The 14,325-nt window shown below is 38.9% G+C and overlaps 1 pseudogene; it reads right to left on the bottom strand.

Annotated features, from left to right (window-relative positions):
- Nucleotides 1-12,586: 12,586 nt before the first annotated feature.
- LOC137236162 (nucleosome-remodeling factor subunit NURF301-like) lies at nt 12,587-14,095 on the bottom strand (annotated as a pseudogene).
- Between the last annotated feature and the right edge of the window lie 230 nt (nt 14,096-14,325).

The raw sequence follows: 14,325 nt of genomic DNA, 5'->3' as shown, positions 1-14,325 counted from the left end.
AAGCAACGAATAGAGCGATAAAGAGAGGGGGGCGCAGGCCCGTAGCTACGTATGGGCGTGGACGGGCCTTGCCCGTACAAGTGAATTCTTTGCCCGTACAGAGAGTAAGTACAAGAAAAAACCGATGTTTGAAAAAATGTTGGCATAAAAATCACTCAAAATTATGCATATGAAATGGTTGAAGTTTTCAGTGCCAGTGATGTGATTGGATAGCATTGGAGAATCGGCACACATGTGTTTGTTGATACTACTTTGAGTTCGAGTTATTTTTATCGATGTGGAAATTTGGTATTACCATTTTGACAAATGTTCCCAAACTGCACAAGCATGCACCAAAGATTTATCGAATTCTTCGGATAATGGGAAACGCGCCTTCTCAACGTTACGGATGATCAGCCATGACTGAAGATAGACTATAGCCTGTGTCTTGTTTTCGTCAATTAATTCACCCGAGAATAAGTTTTCCAAAATTTTTAATTCAAATCAATATATAAAAAATAGTTTAATTAAGTAATCACGTTGATAATCAAATTTCTAATAATTGGAATTATTGAATTATTAGTGTGCTTATAAGTGATAATAACCCGGTGAGAGATCGGAACTGGATTTTGGCTGGGTACCAGCTGGATTTTCCATTTCTTCGCTCGATTTTAGAATAGACACCGGCCAGTCCCTAGTTCTACGATTATTGCCTACTTTAGAGAGGTATTGTTAGGGAATTCCAATCAGGCACTGACTAGGAAAACCCAGTACAAAAAAGTGACAAAAATGTATTACGCATCTTGACAACATATGCAATAACATATTTATTTACCTTCTCTGCATTGAGCATTTCTGTAATTTCTGTGCATTTCATTATAAATATCGATTAAGGTCCTGATCATAATTTCTACTTTGTTCTCAGTCAGTTATTACAGACAAAATCCAGTCTAGTGTTTTTCTTGATCTCGATGTTTGAGTAAACAGTTGCTATATATTCTAAACCGTTTCTGAAATTGCATATGCGAATTGCGAGAATATTAAATAGATAATAAATCTTACTAGGCCGCAGCTAGGCAATTCAACTCAGGAAATCTCTATCCAGTGCCAGTAACATTCAATCGACATGGGGTTTGTATTACATGGAACTGTTATGCACCCATTAGGATGTGCGTCAAGTTAGCAGTACCACTTTTAAAAATCAAAATCAAATATAGCTATTTAATTTTCGTTTTTTACCGGTGTTTACCGTGGAATCGAAATTTTGTTTTTAAAAGTGGTAGTTCTAACCTGGCAGAGATCTCATGAGGGTTATCGTAATTATTATAGAGAGAACCAACGCAGTATCTACTGTAGGAATTTTGTCAGTAAAAATTTTGTCCAAATTCACACCACGCAAAAACCTGCCCGGTATTTACGAAGCACTTCCTGCTTTGGTCAAATATTTCAAGACCCCATTTTGGAAATTCAACAGGAAGTATCTATCTAGTGCCAGTGAAACGCAATGGAGATAAAGTTTGCCTGACTTGAAACTGGCTGTAGATTGGATTAGCACAAAAAAGATATCCAGCTTTTGGTAAGTGAGTAAAAAATAGCAGGTAAAGTTCATGATAGTTTATTTTATCTTTTTTATTTCAACATAACACAGTACATCGTGCAAACCTCGTCGCTACTATTTAAAAAAATGCAAAAGTCTTAATGTTAAATTTTGTGAAAAATGTAACACTTGTTTGTTTTGGTCCAACTTGAGTTCTATTGAATTTGGAATTTCTCCAAAACAAGTGTGTGAAATATCTTGAAACTCACTATTGAAAAACTGTTTCTATGTTAAACTTCGGTGGCATTACACATCTCCAGAAATACAAAATGAAGTAATTGAAATCATGGCTAAATCAGTTAGAGAATCAGTAGTTTCTGATGCGAAAAATGCTGACGTTCCATGGTTTACGCTAATGGTAGACGGAGACAAAGACAAAAACAACCGAGAGAATATAGCTATCGCTCTCAGATACGTGAATGAAGGAAAACCTCGAGAGTCAATACTCGATATTATTACAACTAAGGGATTGGACGCTAAAACATTCACCGAAAAAACAATTGAAACATTGCGTGAGAATAGTATAGATTTGTCGTGTACACTGCTTCAACCATCGTCTCCATCTCGTTGTTGTAAAAGCGGTGTCTTAGAATGATTCGCTGAGGAACTTTTTCGATATGTGTGTGATGTTACATGAATTTTTTCACCATCCCAAAATTTCTTCTTTATATGAAGGAAAAACCATAGTGCGATTGCTACCGCAATGATAGTCCGGCCACTTTGCAATTACACAGGTTGTGTCATCTAATTACCCTGAAATAAATCGAGTGCTTGATGAAGTAGTTACCCAGTCTAAATTGTTCAATGTAGAAGAAAGAGCAAAAAGTATTGGAATCAAAACAGTCATAAAAACGGAAGAATTTCGGTTTTGCTTAATTTTTGCTAAAAAGTTTCTGGGGATTTTACATCCAGCGGACGCTGCAATGCAGTCACGAACAGCGAGCTTGAAAGACGGACTAAAAGTCATAGTCAGTTCTTCAACAACTTCAAGTTATGAGATCAAGCCGGAAGGAATTTGAATTAATTTTGGAAGATGCGTATAAGGTCATACCCATGACTGAACCCATTAACGAAACAATGTCCAAACGAAAAATCAAACAGTGAGCATCCAAGCTACATAACTGAGACCAGATTACCTTCATACTCTGCGAATCGCGCCACTGATGGGAACCTACAAGAGTCAAATAAGAAGCTGAAAGGAATTTACAATGAATGCCTTGATCTTATAATAAACGAAAATCAAGCAACGCTTCTCATCAGCATCAAGAGCTAGTTACTGCGATTTCCAACATTAGCAAAATCAAAACGGATGATTTGAATAGCTTTAGAGAACTAGGTAATTTGAAGCATTTACCATCAACTCAAAATTTGTCCCTTCAATTTTACTAGCACTTATAAATTTACATGTTTGCAGGTTTGAAAGTTCCCAGCGAAGAAGAATTGGCAGTCGTGAAAAACTTTTTCAAGAATCAAAAGGAACAGGCTAACGATGGAAAAAAGTTGGAGGTACTTTTCAGATTTCGTGAAGCTTTCAGTGATACGTTCGAGCTGATGGCAGCTGTTGAGACATTTGGGTGCAGTACAGCAACTTGCGAATCAACGTTTTCGGGATTGACCATAAGTAATAGGCCGCAAGGCCTGTCCATCACCCATGCCCGCATGGCTGATCTCGTCTACTTAGCTTTTGAAAGACATCGCACACGTGCAATTAATATCGATATGATTCTCCGAAAATTTAATAATAACAAAAATCGTAAACTGCCAATATACTAAGTATCTATTCTTAACAATATTTTTTGTATGTTTCTTTTAAGTATTAATTGAAAATTGAATTTTCTTATTTATTTTATTTATAACTATTTAATTATATAATAAAATAATTTATTATAAACAAATTTATTACACAAATAATTTTAACCATTTAATTTTTATTTTTGCAAACTTTTAATCCTGCCCGTCCTTCGATAGTGTCTGCCCGTATAGTTGGTTAGGTCTGGCTACGGGCCTGGGGTGCGTGCTGGAGTGTGAATTTTTTTTTAACCGAATTATAATACAGGACGATGCCGACGATGTGACAGCGCTATGTTTGGTGGCCCCCATTGTTTTACAATACAAACAATAAAAAATTATATTGCATGCAGAGGGCTGACAAATACTATGAGCAACAACACGCCTAGTGCTACAACACACAGCTCTAGGAGAGTTTATAGTTAAAGCTCACCAACCGGGCTGTGTCGGAATTAACAGGTGGCTTTTACTGAACAACATTGTAACGATCTATGTATGTAGTACCAAGCCAGCTACAACACGAGTGGGGCGTGTTGCGTGAATAGCAGGATATTTTTAGGTTTTTGTTTTATTTCAAATTTTTTTGTTTTTGTTTTTCGATTAATGTTGAACTAAAATCAATGGAGTGTAAAACAGCAAAGTTGGGTGCGATAAAAGAGCAGACAAATTGTATTTGAACAGAGCACAAAGTATGTACGTATTAAGGGTAGTAAGCACAAAAGTGGTATAGCAAATTGTGATAGAACTTTGTTGAGATTATCCGTATTACCTATGATAAATTTCATATCAAAACATATAAAAAAGGCACATTTTGAACCCGACTCCCTCAGATTTTGATGAAATTTTGCATAGAGCTACACTTTACCTATATAAACACAACCTCATTTTTAGAAATTGCAATTTTGAAAAATTGTGGGCGTGGCAAGGTGTCAAAATAGTGAAATGTGCGTGAAAAATTACGGTAACAGGTACTTTTGTGATAACTACGGAACAGCTCAACCGATTTCAGAAACCTTGATACCATGGGAAAGGTATCAAATCGAATTTCGAAAATATATACTGTAAAAAAATTTTATTACACTGAAAAATTTTTTGTTTCAAAAATAAAATTTTAAACTTGGAAAAAATTCAAAGGCCAAGTGTTTTAAAATAAAATATATTTTTATTAGAAAGGTCTATTGAATATACATATACAACATATCCAAAAACTAAAATTACGCTTTTTTCTTTTTTTATAAATTTGTTTAAATAAATTGATGTTTATAAACCCGATCCGAATACCTTTCCAATGGTATCAAGTTCTTTGAAATCGGTTGAGCCGATCCGTAGTTATCACAGCTCAAAAGTACTACGACATCAAAATATAGAGAGATGAATTTATTTAAAAAATTGTATAAAAAAAAAGAATAAAGCGTCATTTAATTTTTTGGATATGTTATGTATGTATATTCAATAGACCTTTCTAATAAAAATATATTTTATTTTAAAACACGTGGCCTTTGAATTTTTTCCAAGTTTAAAATTTTATTTTTGAAACAAAAAATTTTTCAGTGTAATAAAATTTTTTTGCAGTGTATATTTTCGAAAGACGATTGAATACCTTTCCAATGGTGTCAAGATATTTGAAATCGGTTGAGCCGTTCCGAAGTTATCACAGCTCAAAAGTACCTATTACCGCCACTTTTCACGCATTTTTCACAACTTTGACACCTTGCCACGCCCACAATTTTTCACAAATGCAATTTATAAAAATGAGGTTGTGTTTGTATAGGTAAAGTGTACCTGTATGCAAATTTTCATCAAAATTTGAGGGGGTCGGTTTCAGTGCATATCGTTTTTGATATGAAATTCATCATATGTGACCCGGTCTAGGAAATGGTGGCTTATGACTCAAAACAGAAATTGCGAGAAACAGCTGTTAAAGATAAACAATGCATTTCTTCAGTTTCTTAGTGGTAGTAATTTTTTTTGAGTCATAAGCCACCTTTTCATAAACCGGGTCACATATACTGGATGCGGCCATAGTGTTACTGGAATTTGTTTGACGCAAATACTCTTGGCAAATAATAGACGTTTTCTAGGACCTAGTTTAATTGTTCTCTCGAGATGAGATCTGACAACTCAAGGGAGCACGACTCAAGTTGGAAGAGAAGCTCAGCGAAAAATGCCTTCCGAGGTTATCGCGCCTAGCATATATTTTTTTAACACTCTGATAGCAAATCTACAAGATTTTGATAATATTTCGATAAATTTAAGATAACTTTCTGAACAAATCGTAGTTTTTTGGTAAAAAATCGATGACTTTTCGATACCAAATCCATTGGGAGCCGACAACTCGTTCATAAGAAATCGGTATAAAACTTAGATAACAAACCGATAACTCCTTTATAAGTAACGTATAACTTGCCTATATATTGCATCCTCCTTTCCTATCGCACTCCCACTTCCACATGCACACCTACTCCCACTCATACTGGAAAAGAAATTCCCCTTCCACTTTTCTTTGCACCAGCACGCCAAATTATACTACCAATCACTCCCTCCTCTTTTCCAAAATTTTATATACTTAGTGTGACGAATATTAGCAAACTACGGGATACTATCATCTCTAAGCCGATACTAATTAGTGACTCGTAAGCACATCAACAAATCAATCATTATGTCTACCCATATGTCCATACGAGCAGCGGAGAGTGACGCACAAACACATGCATATATCTGAGATACTCCCAAAAGTATGCAATCAATTGTGCAAGTATCACTCACATATACACGCGCATGGGCTATGAGAGAAGCAATAAAATCGTGCATCTGTAGTTATAGCAGAGAAATTTATAGCTGATGGCTAACTAGTAAATTCTAGAAATAGAAGCGCCTAGAAATATGTCAACGAGGAAACCAGACAGTATAAAAGGCGGCAACAGTTGAGGCACGACAATCAGTTTGATTTAAGCAATCTATCAGTTGCGAAGTGTTATTGTGAAGTACTTTAATAAAGGCCATTTTGCATTATAGAACAGTGGAGTTATTTATTCAACATTTTAGTGATGCGAACGTTAGTAGAAGGTTGCAAATAAGAGGAATTTCAGTAAATTCGTTACAATAGTAATCACATGACCAAAAAAATGTCGAAGAAATGTTGAGAATTTTGAAGGTCTATTAAAAACACGCACACATTCACTTTTATACTCAGTTGAGCAGAGCTCACAGAGTATATTAAGTTTGATTGGATAACGGTTGGTTGTACATATATAAAGGAATCGAAATATATATAGACTTCCATATAACAAAATAAACAGGATCGAAAAAAAATTTGATTGAGCCATGTCCGTCCGTCCGTCCGTCCGTTAACACGATAACTTGAGTAAATTTTGAGGTATCTTAATGAAATTTGGTACGTAGGTTCCTGAGCACTCATCTCAGATCGCTATTTAAAATGAACGATATCGGACTATAACCACGCCCACTTTTTCGATATCGAAAATTTCGAAAAACCGAAAAAGTGCGATAATTCATTACAAAAGACAGGTAAAGCGACGAAACTTGGTAGATGGGTTGAACTTATGACGCAGAATAGAAAATTAGTAAAATTTTGGACAATGGGCGTGGCACCGCCCACTTTTAAAAGAAGGTAATTTAAAACTTTTGCAAGCTGTAATTTGGCAACCGTTGAAGATATATAATGATGAAATTTGGCAGGAACGTTACTCCTATTACTATATGTACGCGTAATAAAAATTAGCAAAATCGGAGAAGGACCACGCCCACTTTTAAAAAAAAAATTTTTTACAGTAAAATTTTAACAAAAAATTGTATATCTTTACAGTATATAAGTAAATTATGTCAACATTCAACCTCAGTAATGATATGGTGCAACAAAATACAAAAATAAAAGAAAATTTCAAAATGAGCGTGGCTCCGCCCTTTTTCATTTAATTTGTCTAGGATACTTTTAACGCCATAAGTCGAACAAAAATTAACCAATCCTTTTGAAATTTGGTGGGGGCATAGATTTTTTGACGTTAACTGTTTTCTGTGAAAATGGGCGAAATCGGTTGATGTCACGCCCAGTTTTTATACACAGTCGTCCGTCTGTCCTTCCGCATGGCCGTTAACACGATAACTTGAGCAAAAATCGACATATCTTTAATGAACTTAGTTCACGTGCTTACTTGAACTCACTTTATCTTGGTATGAAAAATGAACGAAATCCGACTATGACCACGCCCACTTTTTCGATATCGAAAATTACGAAAAATGAAAAAAATGCCATAATTCTATACCAAGTACGAAAAAAAGGATGAAACATGGTAAGGTAATTGGATTGTTTTATTGACGCGAAATATAACTTTAGAAAAAACTTTATAAAATGGTTGTAACACCTACCATATTAAGTAGAAGAAAATGAAAATGTTCTGCAGGGCGAAATAAAAAACCCTTAAAATCTTGGCAGATATTACATATATAAATAAATTAGCGGTATCCAACAGATGATGTTCTGGGTCACCCTGGTCCACATTTTGGTCGATATCTGGAAAACGCCTTCACATATACAACTACCACCACTCCCTTTTAAAACTCTCATTAATACCTTTAATTTTATACCCATATCGTACAAACTCATTCTAGAGTCACCCCTGGTCCACATTTATGGCGATATCTCGAAAAGGCGTCCACCTATAGAACTAAGCCCCACGCCCTTTTAAAATACTCATTAACACCTTTCATTTGATACCCATATCGTACAAACAAAGTCTAGTGTTTTGCGGGGCAGTGAGGACCCGGGGAAGTCGGGCGTGTGTGTCGCAAATAAAAAGAAAGCAAAGAAAAGAATTAGGGCGAGTAACAACAAATGTATTCACGTTATAAACAATATAAATTCTCAGCTTTATTTATCATCAAAAAGGGAATTGCTTCACAAACTAATTCGAATTCAAAGTTCTTAAATTGTTAATTACACATTCGTTCACGGCAAATGTTAGTAATATGACGACCGCAAATTGTTGGATAGATTACAATTCAAAAATAGAAATATTGGTGGCTAATTGCCAGACAATTGCCAAGTGCAAATTCTAATGTTAAAAAATCGCAATTATTAAGAAGAATCACAATAGCAAGGTGCGATTATAGCGTAATTATATGCACAACCTATGAAAAGATACGTAATATGATAACTCACCTGTGAGATAGCTGCTGGCTCGTTGACGTTCCAAAATAGAAAAGGCAGACCAAGACCGCGAACAAGTCCGCGGCACCCGCCGATAGCTAACTTTCGTTGAGTTTTTCCCTTTCAAAGTTAGCTTTCGGCTGGTGTTAGCCGTTACCGGTAATAATAATAAAAACTAATGTGCGTGTTAGGGTGGTCCGAAATATTTAGGCTGGTGGCCTAAACATGCCGGCCCCCTTGCGGCGAGCAATTTGAAATTGGGTGAGTGCGCCAGCAGCCTTCCCAAGGCGGGATAAACTTAACTAAAATTAAAAAATATGGTATGTATGTATAGGCGGATCGACAGTACGCTCTCCGGCGGACATCCATGCTCGCAGTAATGCAGCCTCGCTGAACTGTGGATGAAAAAGAGAAAAACGTTAGTGGTCATGTACGTGGGGCTGCTTGGTTTTAGTGCACTTTACTTATTGAATGGACAGATGCCTGATTATTGCTGGTGGGCTCCCGACACTACCAACCCGAATATGGTGGCTTGAGTCAGCAGCCCGCCGACGGTCGACGGTGGTGTGCCGCTAACCATTAGGCTGGCGTAGACGTCGGCACCTAGTGTGAGCCGGACAGGTGTAGACCGGTGGAAAGCTGGATCCGCCAGCTTCATGAATTGGAATGGCGTGGCTACCGATGGATCCAGCGTTGCTGTCGGACTAAGCCGTGAATATCGCGCCACCACTGTGGCCTGGGTTGTCACGGCTCCCGTTACCCCGTATTTCCCTCGCAGAACAAGCGTGCACTTCACATGATAGGACGTGCCGGTACGCTCTAACCCGAGGTCCTTTGCGAGATTCGCATCTATGATTGAATTCGGAGCGCACGGATCGATAAGGGCGCGTACTGCGTGGAGCTTCCCTCCTGCTGCTATCCGAACGACCGCCGTTGGAGCTATGGCTACGAATGCACGTGTGATGGTCGTTGCTAGAGGCGTCTCCCGGAGGCGTCCTGTTCTGAAGCCGGTGGGCGTTGTTGGTTGGCGCGCGAGCGTGGTTACTTGGTTCCGCGCATTATACGGGGCCGCCCTACCAATTGAGCGGCGTGACGAGCGGGACGGACGCGGTTCCGCGTCGCCACGGCGCCCCCCGGTAGAGCGGTGCGATGGGGGAAAGGACGTGTCTCCCCGCCATCCCCGCGTTGTACGTTTGTAGGCTTCTCGTGTCGTAGGAGCGGTCGGAAACGTTGTGGTCCTGAACCGCCTTGTGGTGTCGTGGCTAGTGTCGCAGTAGGATCTTCCCGTCGTTCGATCTCTTCCTCGGCGACGTCCGCTTCCCACCACAGGGTTTGTTCCGTGACGTGGATGGATAGGGCTCCGTCGGAGCTCTCTTCGCCATCACTCTCGTGGGACGGTGGTGGAACGTCGTCGAGGTGTGTTGACGTGTGGTGCTGCTCGTTGCACCGATGACAGCGATCTTCGCTGGGACATGTCTTCCGTTGGTGGAATGGCGATAGGCAATTTGTGCAATATCTGAAATCTATGATCGTCTTTAGTCGATCCATGTTCGTCATGCCCCGGTAAATCGGGCAGAGCCTTATGCTGTGTGGCTTTTGACATAGCCGGCAGGGGACGGTGAATGTGGTGCCGCGTGCCTCCGTCTTTGCGCGTTTGTGGGACAATCCGGTCATTCTGGAATATCAAATTGTTAGTCGAACATTCGTAGATGCCCTTAGGTTGGGTGGCTTATGAGCGGAGACAAGGAGCTCAATTGGCTGAGTTTGTGGTTGGCGTACTCGGGATAAAGGGTTGTGTGGAACGCATAATCTTATGAAGTTATTATGTCGATGTAATGATGTGTTTGTAGTGGTTGAAACCACTGTTATATTTAATATAATTTTATTGAGATACGCCTAAAGGTATCTTTAATTTTGGTAAATATCCTCATCATAACGAAATTCTGATATTGAAAGCAGTCATTTTTTGCTGTTTGCCTAGTACAGGCAATATGCGGTAATATACGCTACATTTGTGTAGCAGATGGTATCACGAGTTACCCGTGTATTTTCACGGCTCCTTGTAGTTGCCCTACAAAAATTTGATCACAAAACTCACCCACGCCGATACAAATGTGGCTGTGAATATAACCTATGAATCCCTGTAAAATGACTAGTCAAATGACGCCGTGCATACAAATGTGCGACAAATGTGAAGAGGCCTTTACTCGCTGTCTGGGAACACTCTTTGTGTTGATTTGGGTCATGTTGTGTGAGAATCACAAATTGTGGTGTGTTTGTTGATTCCAACACAACCCTGGCGGGAATAGCCTACGCTAACGAGTGTGGCAATTTGTAGAGCTGTCAGCTGTTCACTCTTCCAATCGTTGGAATGAGACCGCTGTGCGGTGCTGCCCATTGCAATGTATTGATGCATAATGGTCATGTCATGAAGTATTTAGGGACAGCTTGCGTCTGAATCCTGACGCGACATTAAATTTATAGTCTGTTCTAAAGGGTTTAATTTCTCCCCTGTTTGTAGCATCGAAAGCATAGATGACACTACTTTATTCCTGCTGGGATTTCAAGCTGACAGGACTGACGAAACCTTATCGGAACCTCAATATACAAAGGCAATTTCTATTATGAAAGCGAGACCACTATGGAGCGTGACATGTTTCTGTTTATGTTTTACATTTTAATTTTGCACTAACCTTTTTAACAATGAAATCAATGCAAATAACCGGGAGAATTATTTCGGTCTCGAGTGGTTCACCCTTTTTTTTTTCACAAGAAAGTTGGTTTTGAGTGTGTGTTTATGCACCAATTTGTCAAACTAAAACAAACCTATCATTTATCCCGCGGATCCGACTTGTAATGCATGGGGTCGCGCGCAATGTGTTTACGGCGTAAGAAAAGACAAAAGCAAATGCCATCGAGTGGCACCCTTGTTTCGTTCATTCAAAATGTCATTCATTCATGGAAATGAGTATACAGGCATTTTGAATGAATTTTCATTACGATGGATAAACGTATGATGGGTAAGTATACTAGTATCGTTCCTTTTTTATAATCTTATAAATTTTCTAATTTCTTATTCTTTTATTTCATTTCAGGTACTCTTTTTATTTCATTTCAGGTACACCGCTACAAATTAATGAAAAGTTGGATACAAATACCAACACGTTGCGAATGGGAAGTCATGCAACGTAATATGAGCGGTCCAGCGGCGTTAACGAAACCATACAGCTAATTAGAGCAAGTCTTCACCCTACCTCCAAATAATGATTGGTGTAAACCAATCGATGGTTTCACCCATATATTTAGTCTACTGGTTGCTATGACAAGTATCCAGCTGTAATTAGGCTCCCTGAAAGTGTGCAAATCATTTTCAATGGAGAATCACACAAAGGTGGATGTAGCATATACGAAAACGTGGGCCGATGTTGCATTTACCAAGGGGGGTGGCGTCACGCCGGGTCAGTGCGAAATAACAGAACCAACAACAAATGTTTCGGGATGTAATATTACCATAAAATTACTTGAAGGAGGCAAAGGTATTACGGGCATTCGAAAAACGGGCTACACTCAATACGTGGAGTATTTACAAGTAGACAGAATGGGGCTGTGGAAGAGGCAGATCACGTGATTCATTCAGCACATGCAAAGCAAGAACAAACAAGTAGAATAAGTACCGACCCAAGCCGCAGTAATATCATGCTAAGCGGTGCTGATAATGCTGATATAAAAAAGAGACCATATTGGAACGTTTAAATAAACGTAACAAAGAACGTCAAAACCGGGCTATATGTTAAACTACAGCAACGTAATAAAGAGAATGTACAATTGGGGGGCGCCGATTATTTTGCATTTACATTCGCTGAACGGGTGCGTGCAATAGAGGAACAGTTGCAGGGAATAATTGAAGGTGCAGATGCTGCTGCTACAAAACTATCAGCTCCTATCGCCAACACTAATAACCCTGATTCGACATGCCTCTTCGCTGATATATAACCAATACCAAGCAAACAATATTCTGTTGGACGACGTGCTTCTGATACAGTTTTGCGCAGGTTCTATTTCATGAAACGCCAGTTTGGTATCATAAACGCTGTTGGTATGCTATCTTCAAAATTAATAACGTTTGACGCACTGTTTGTATAATGCTATCCAAACTACCCATTGTTGTACCAATCCACTTAAATTCTGATGCGGTAGTCACTGAAAATTTGTGTGATAAATGTCGACGTTTATCGCGCTGTTCGTTGCGTTGTGGCTTATTCAACGCAATTGGATTTGATGGATATTGATTTATGTAATTTTCAAAACCATGTTCTATAACCAATTTAAGATGTGAAAATTCCTTTGTGTTCCGACTTGTTTTTAGGCGTGTCATTTTGTTGTCTCCACCGCCGCCGCTGATGGCATTTGCACTTATATCAACATCTTCATCATTCGTGCCACGCCTTAATGCCCACGTTTGCTTCTTTTCTTCGTCCATATATGACAGTCTTTGATATTTGTTATGCTCTTCTGTTATGGATTCTGTGAATGTCATCTGTCGTACAATCTCATCTTTCCGCTCAGTAATTTGATTATAGAGTGCAGCTTCTAAGTCATCCTTATCGAGTATGCCCAATAGTAGTTCTCGTTTTGATTCTGTACTATAATCCCAAATTTTGTCATCATATGCAGGTTGGCCTTCAACGAATGTTCTACGTGCTATGAACCAAAGTTTACGTCCATGTCGATCCGAGACAAGTATCATTCCTTATGGGTACGCCTTGTTCCTCTTGTGGCAATACACAATCCACAACACCACTAACTTTATGCGATTTACATGAATTACACTGCCAATCGTCAGTTGGTATATCATGCAATGGTGGATCGACACATTCGAGATGGTAAACAGCAGGACATGTTGCGCCGCATAATAGATCGCCTAATCTAGACATCTACGACGATGATCATCGTAATGAATTGGACCCTCTTGTAACATTACGTCTCGTATAGCATTGCTTGTAAAATTGATTGGTTAAAGATTGTAAAACTATAGTACGATCGTTAACACACGTAAATGGATAATCGCCAGCAGCACATAAAATATTATATACTTCGCGACTAAAAATTATATCGCTCTCTACATAGCTACGTAATACCTCCGGCCATGTGATGCCATTAATTAGATAGGAAACTTATATTCACCGTATCTTTTGGATCGAGTGGTCCAAAGGTGAGTTCCCTGAAGGAACAAAGTGAGTTCCCTGAAGATTTTCTTCACGTAAAAATGCCTTCACTAACATAAAATGTACGTCTGCAATTGGTGCACTTTGTTCGTCACTTGTCAATGCAGCGCAAAAATCCTCAAAACGAAATGGTGATAAGCGTATTAAATGACGAAAACGTCGTAATACTGCATATACGCTCAATGCCTTGATTATTAAGTCATGTTTCATTAATAAATCGGCAGAAGATTCCGGCAATACCAATGGCTCATATTCACGATCTGGTAGCCAAATGGGGTCTAGACTTGGTGGCCGCGCTTCGAAATTGGAGTCGAATCTACTGCGCTCGGAGGACGACATATGAGTATCTACCAGTGCTATCAGAATACAAGCACCCCGATGTGGTCGGAATTACTTTACTCAAGGACTAGTGCTGAGGTAAGTAGGTAGTAATGATAGCTAAAATCACCTTAATTTCAAAAGCAGTTAATTTAACAGGTGGAACAACGTTGACAAAACAACTACCTCAAATGCTACTACAGCCAAACCACAGGAACGTGCAGAACCTGCGCACCACATGACGGAGATTG

Source organism: Eurosta solidaginis, unplaced genomic scaffold, assembly GCF_040869045.1.
Source record: "Eurosta solidaginis isolate ZX-2024a unplaced genomic scaffold, ASM4086904v1 ctg00001381.1, whole genome shotgun sequence".
NCBI classification, from domain to species: domain Eukaryota; kingdom Metazoa; phylum Arthropoda; class Insecta; order Diptera; family Tephritidae; genus Eurosta; species Eurosta solidaginis.
The sequence above is the reverse complement of the archived record's forward strand: the minus strand, read 5'-3'. Positions and strand labels throughout refer to the sequence as shown.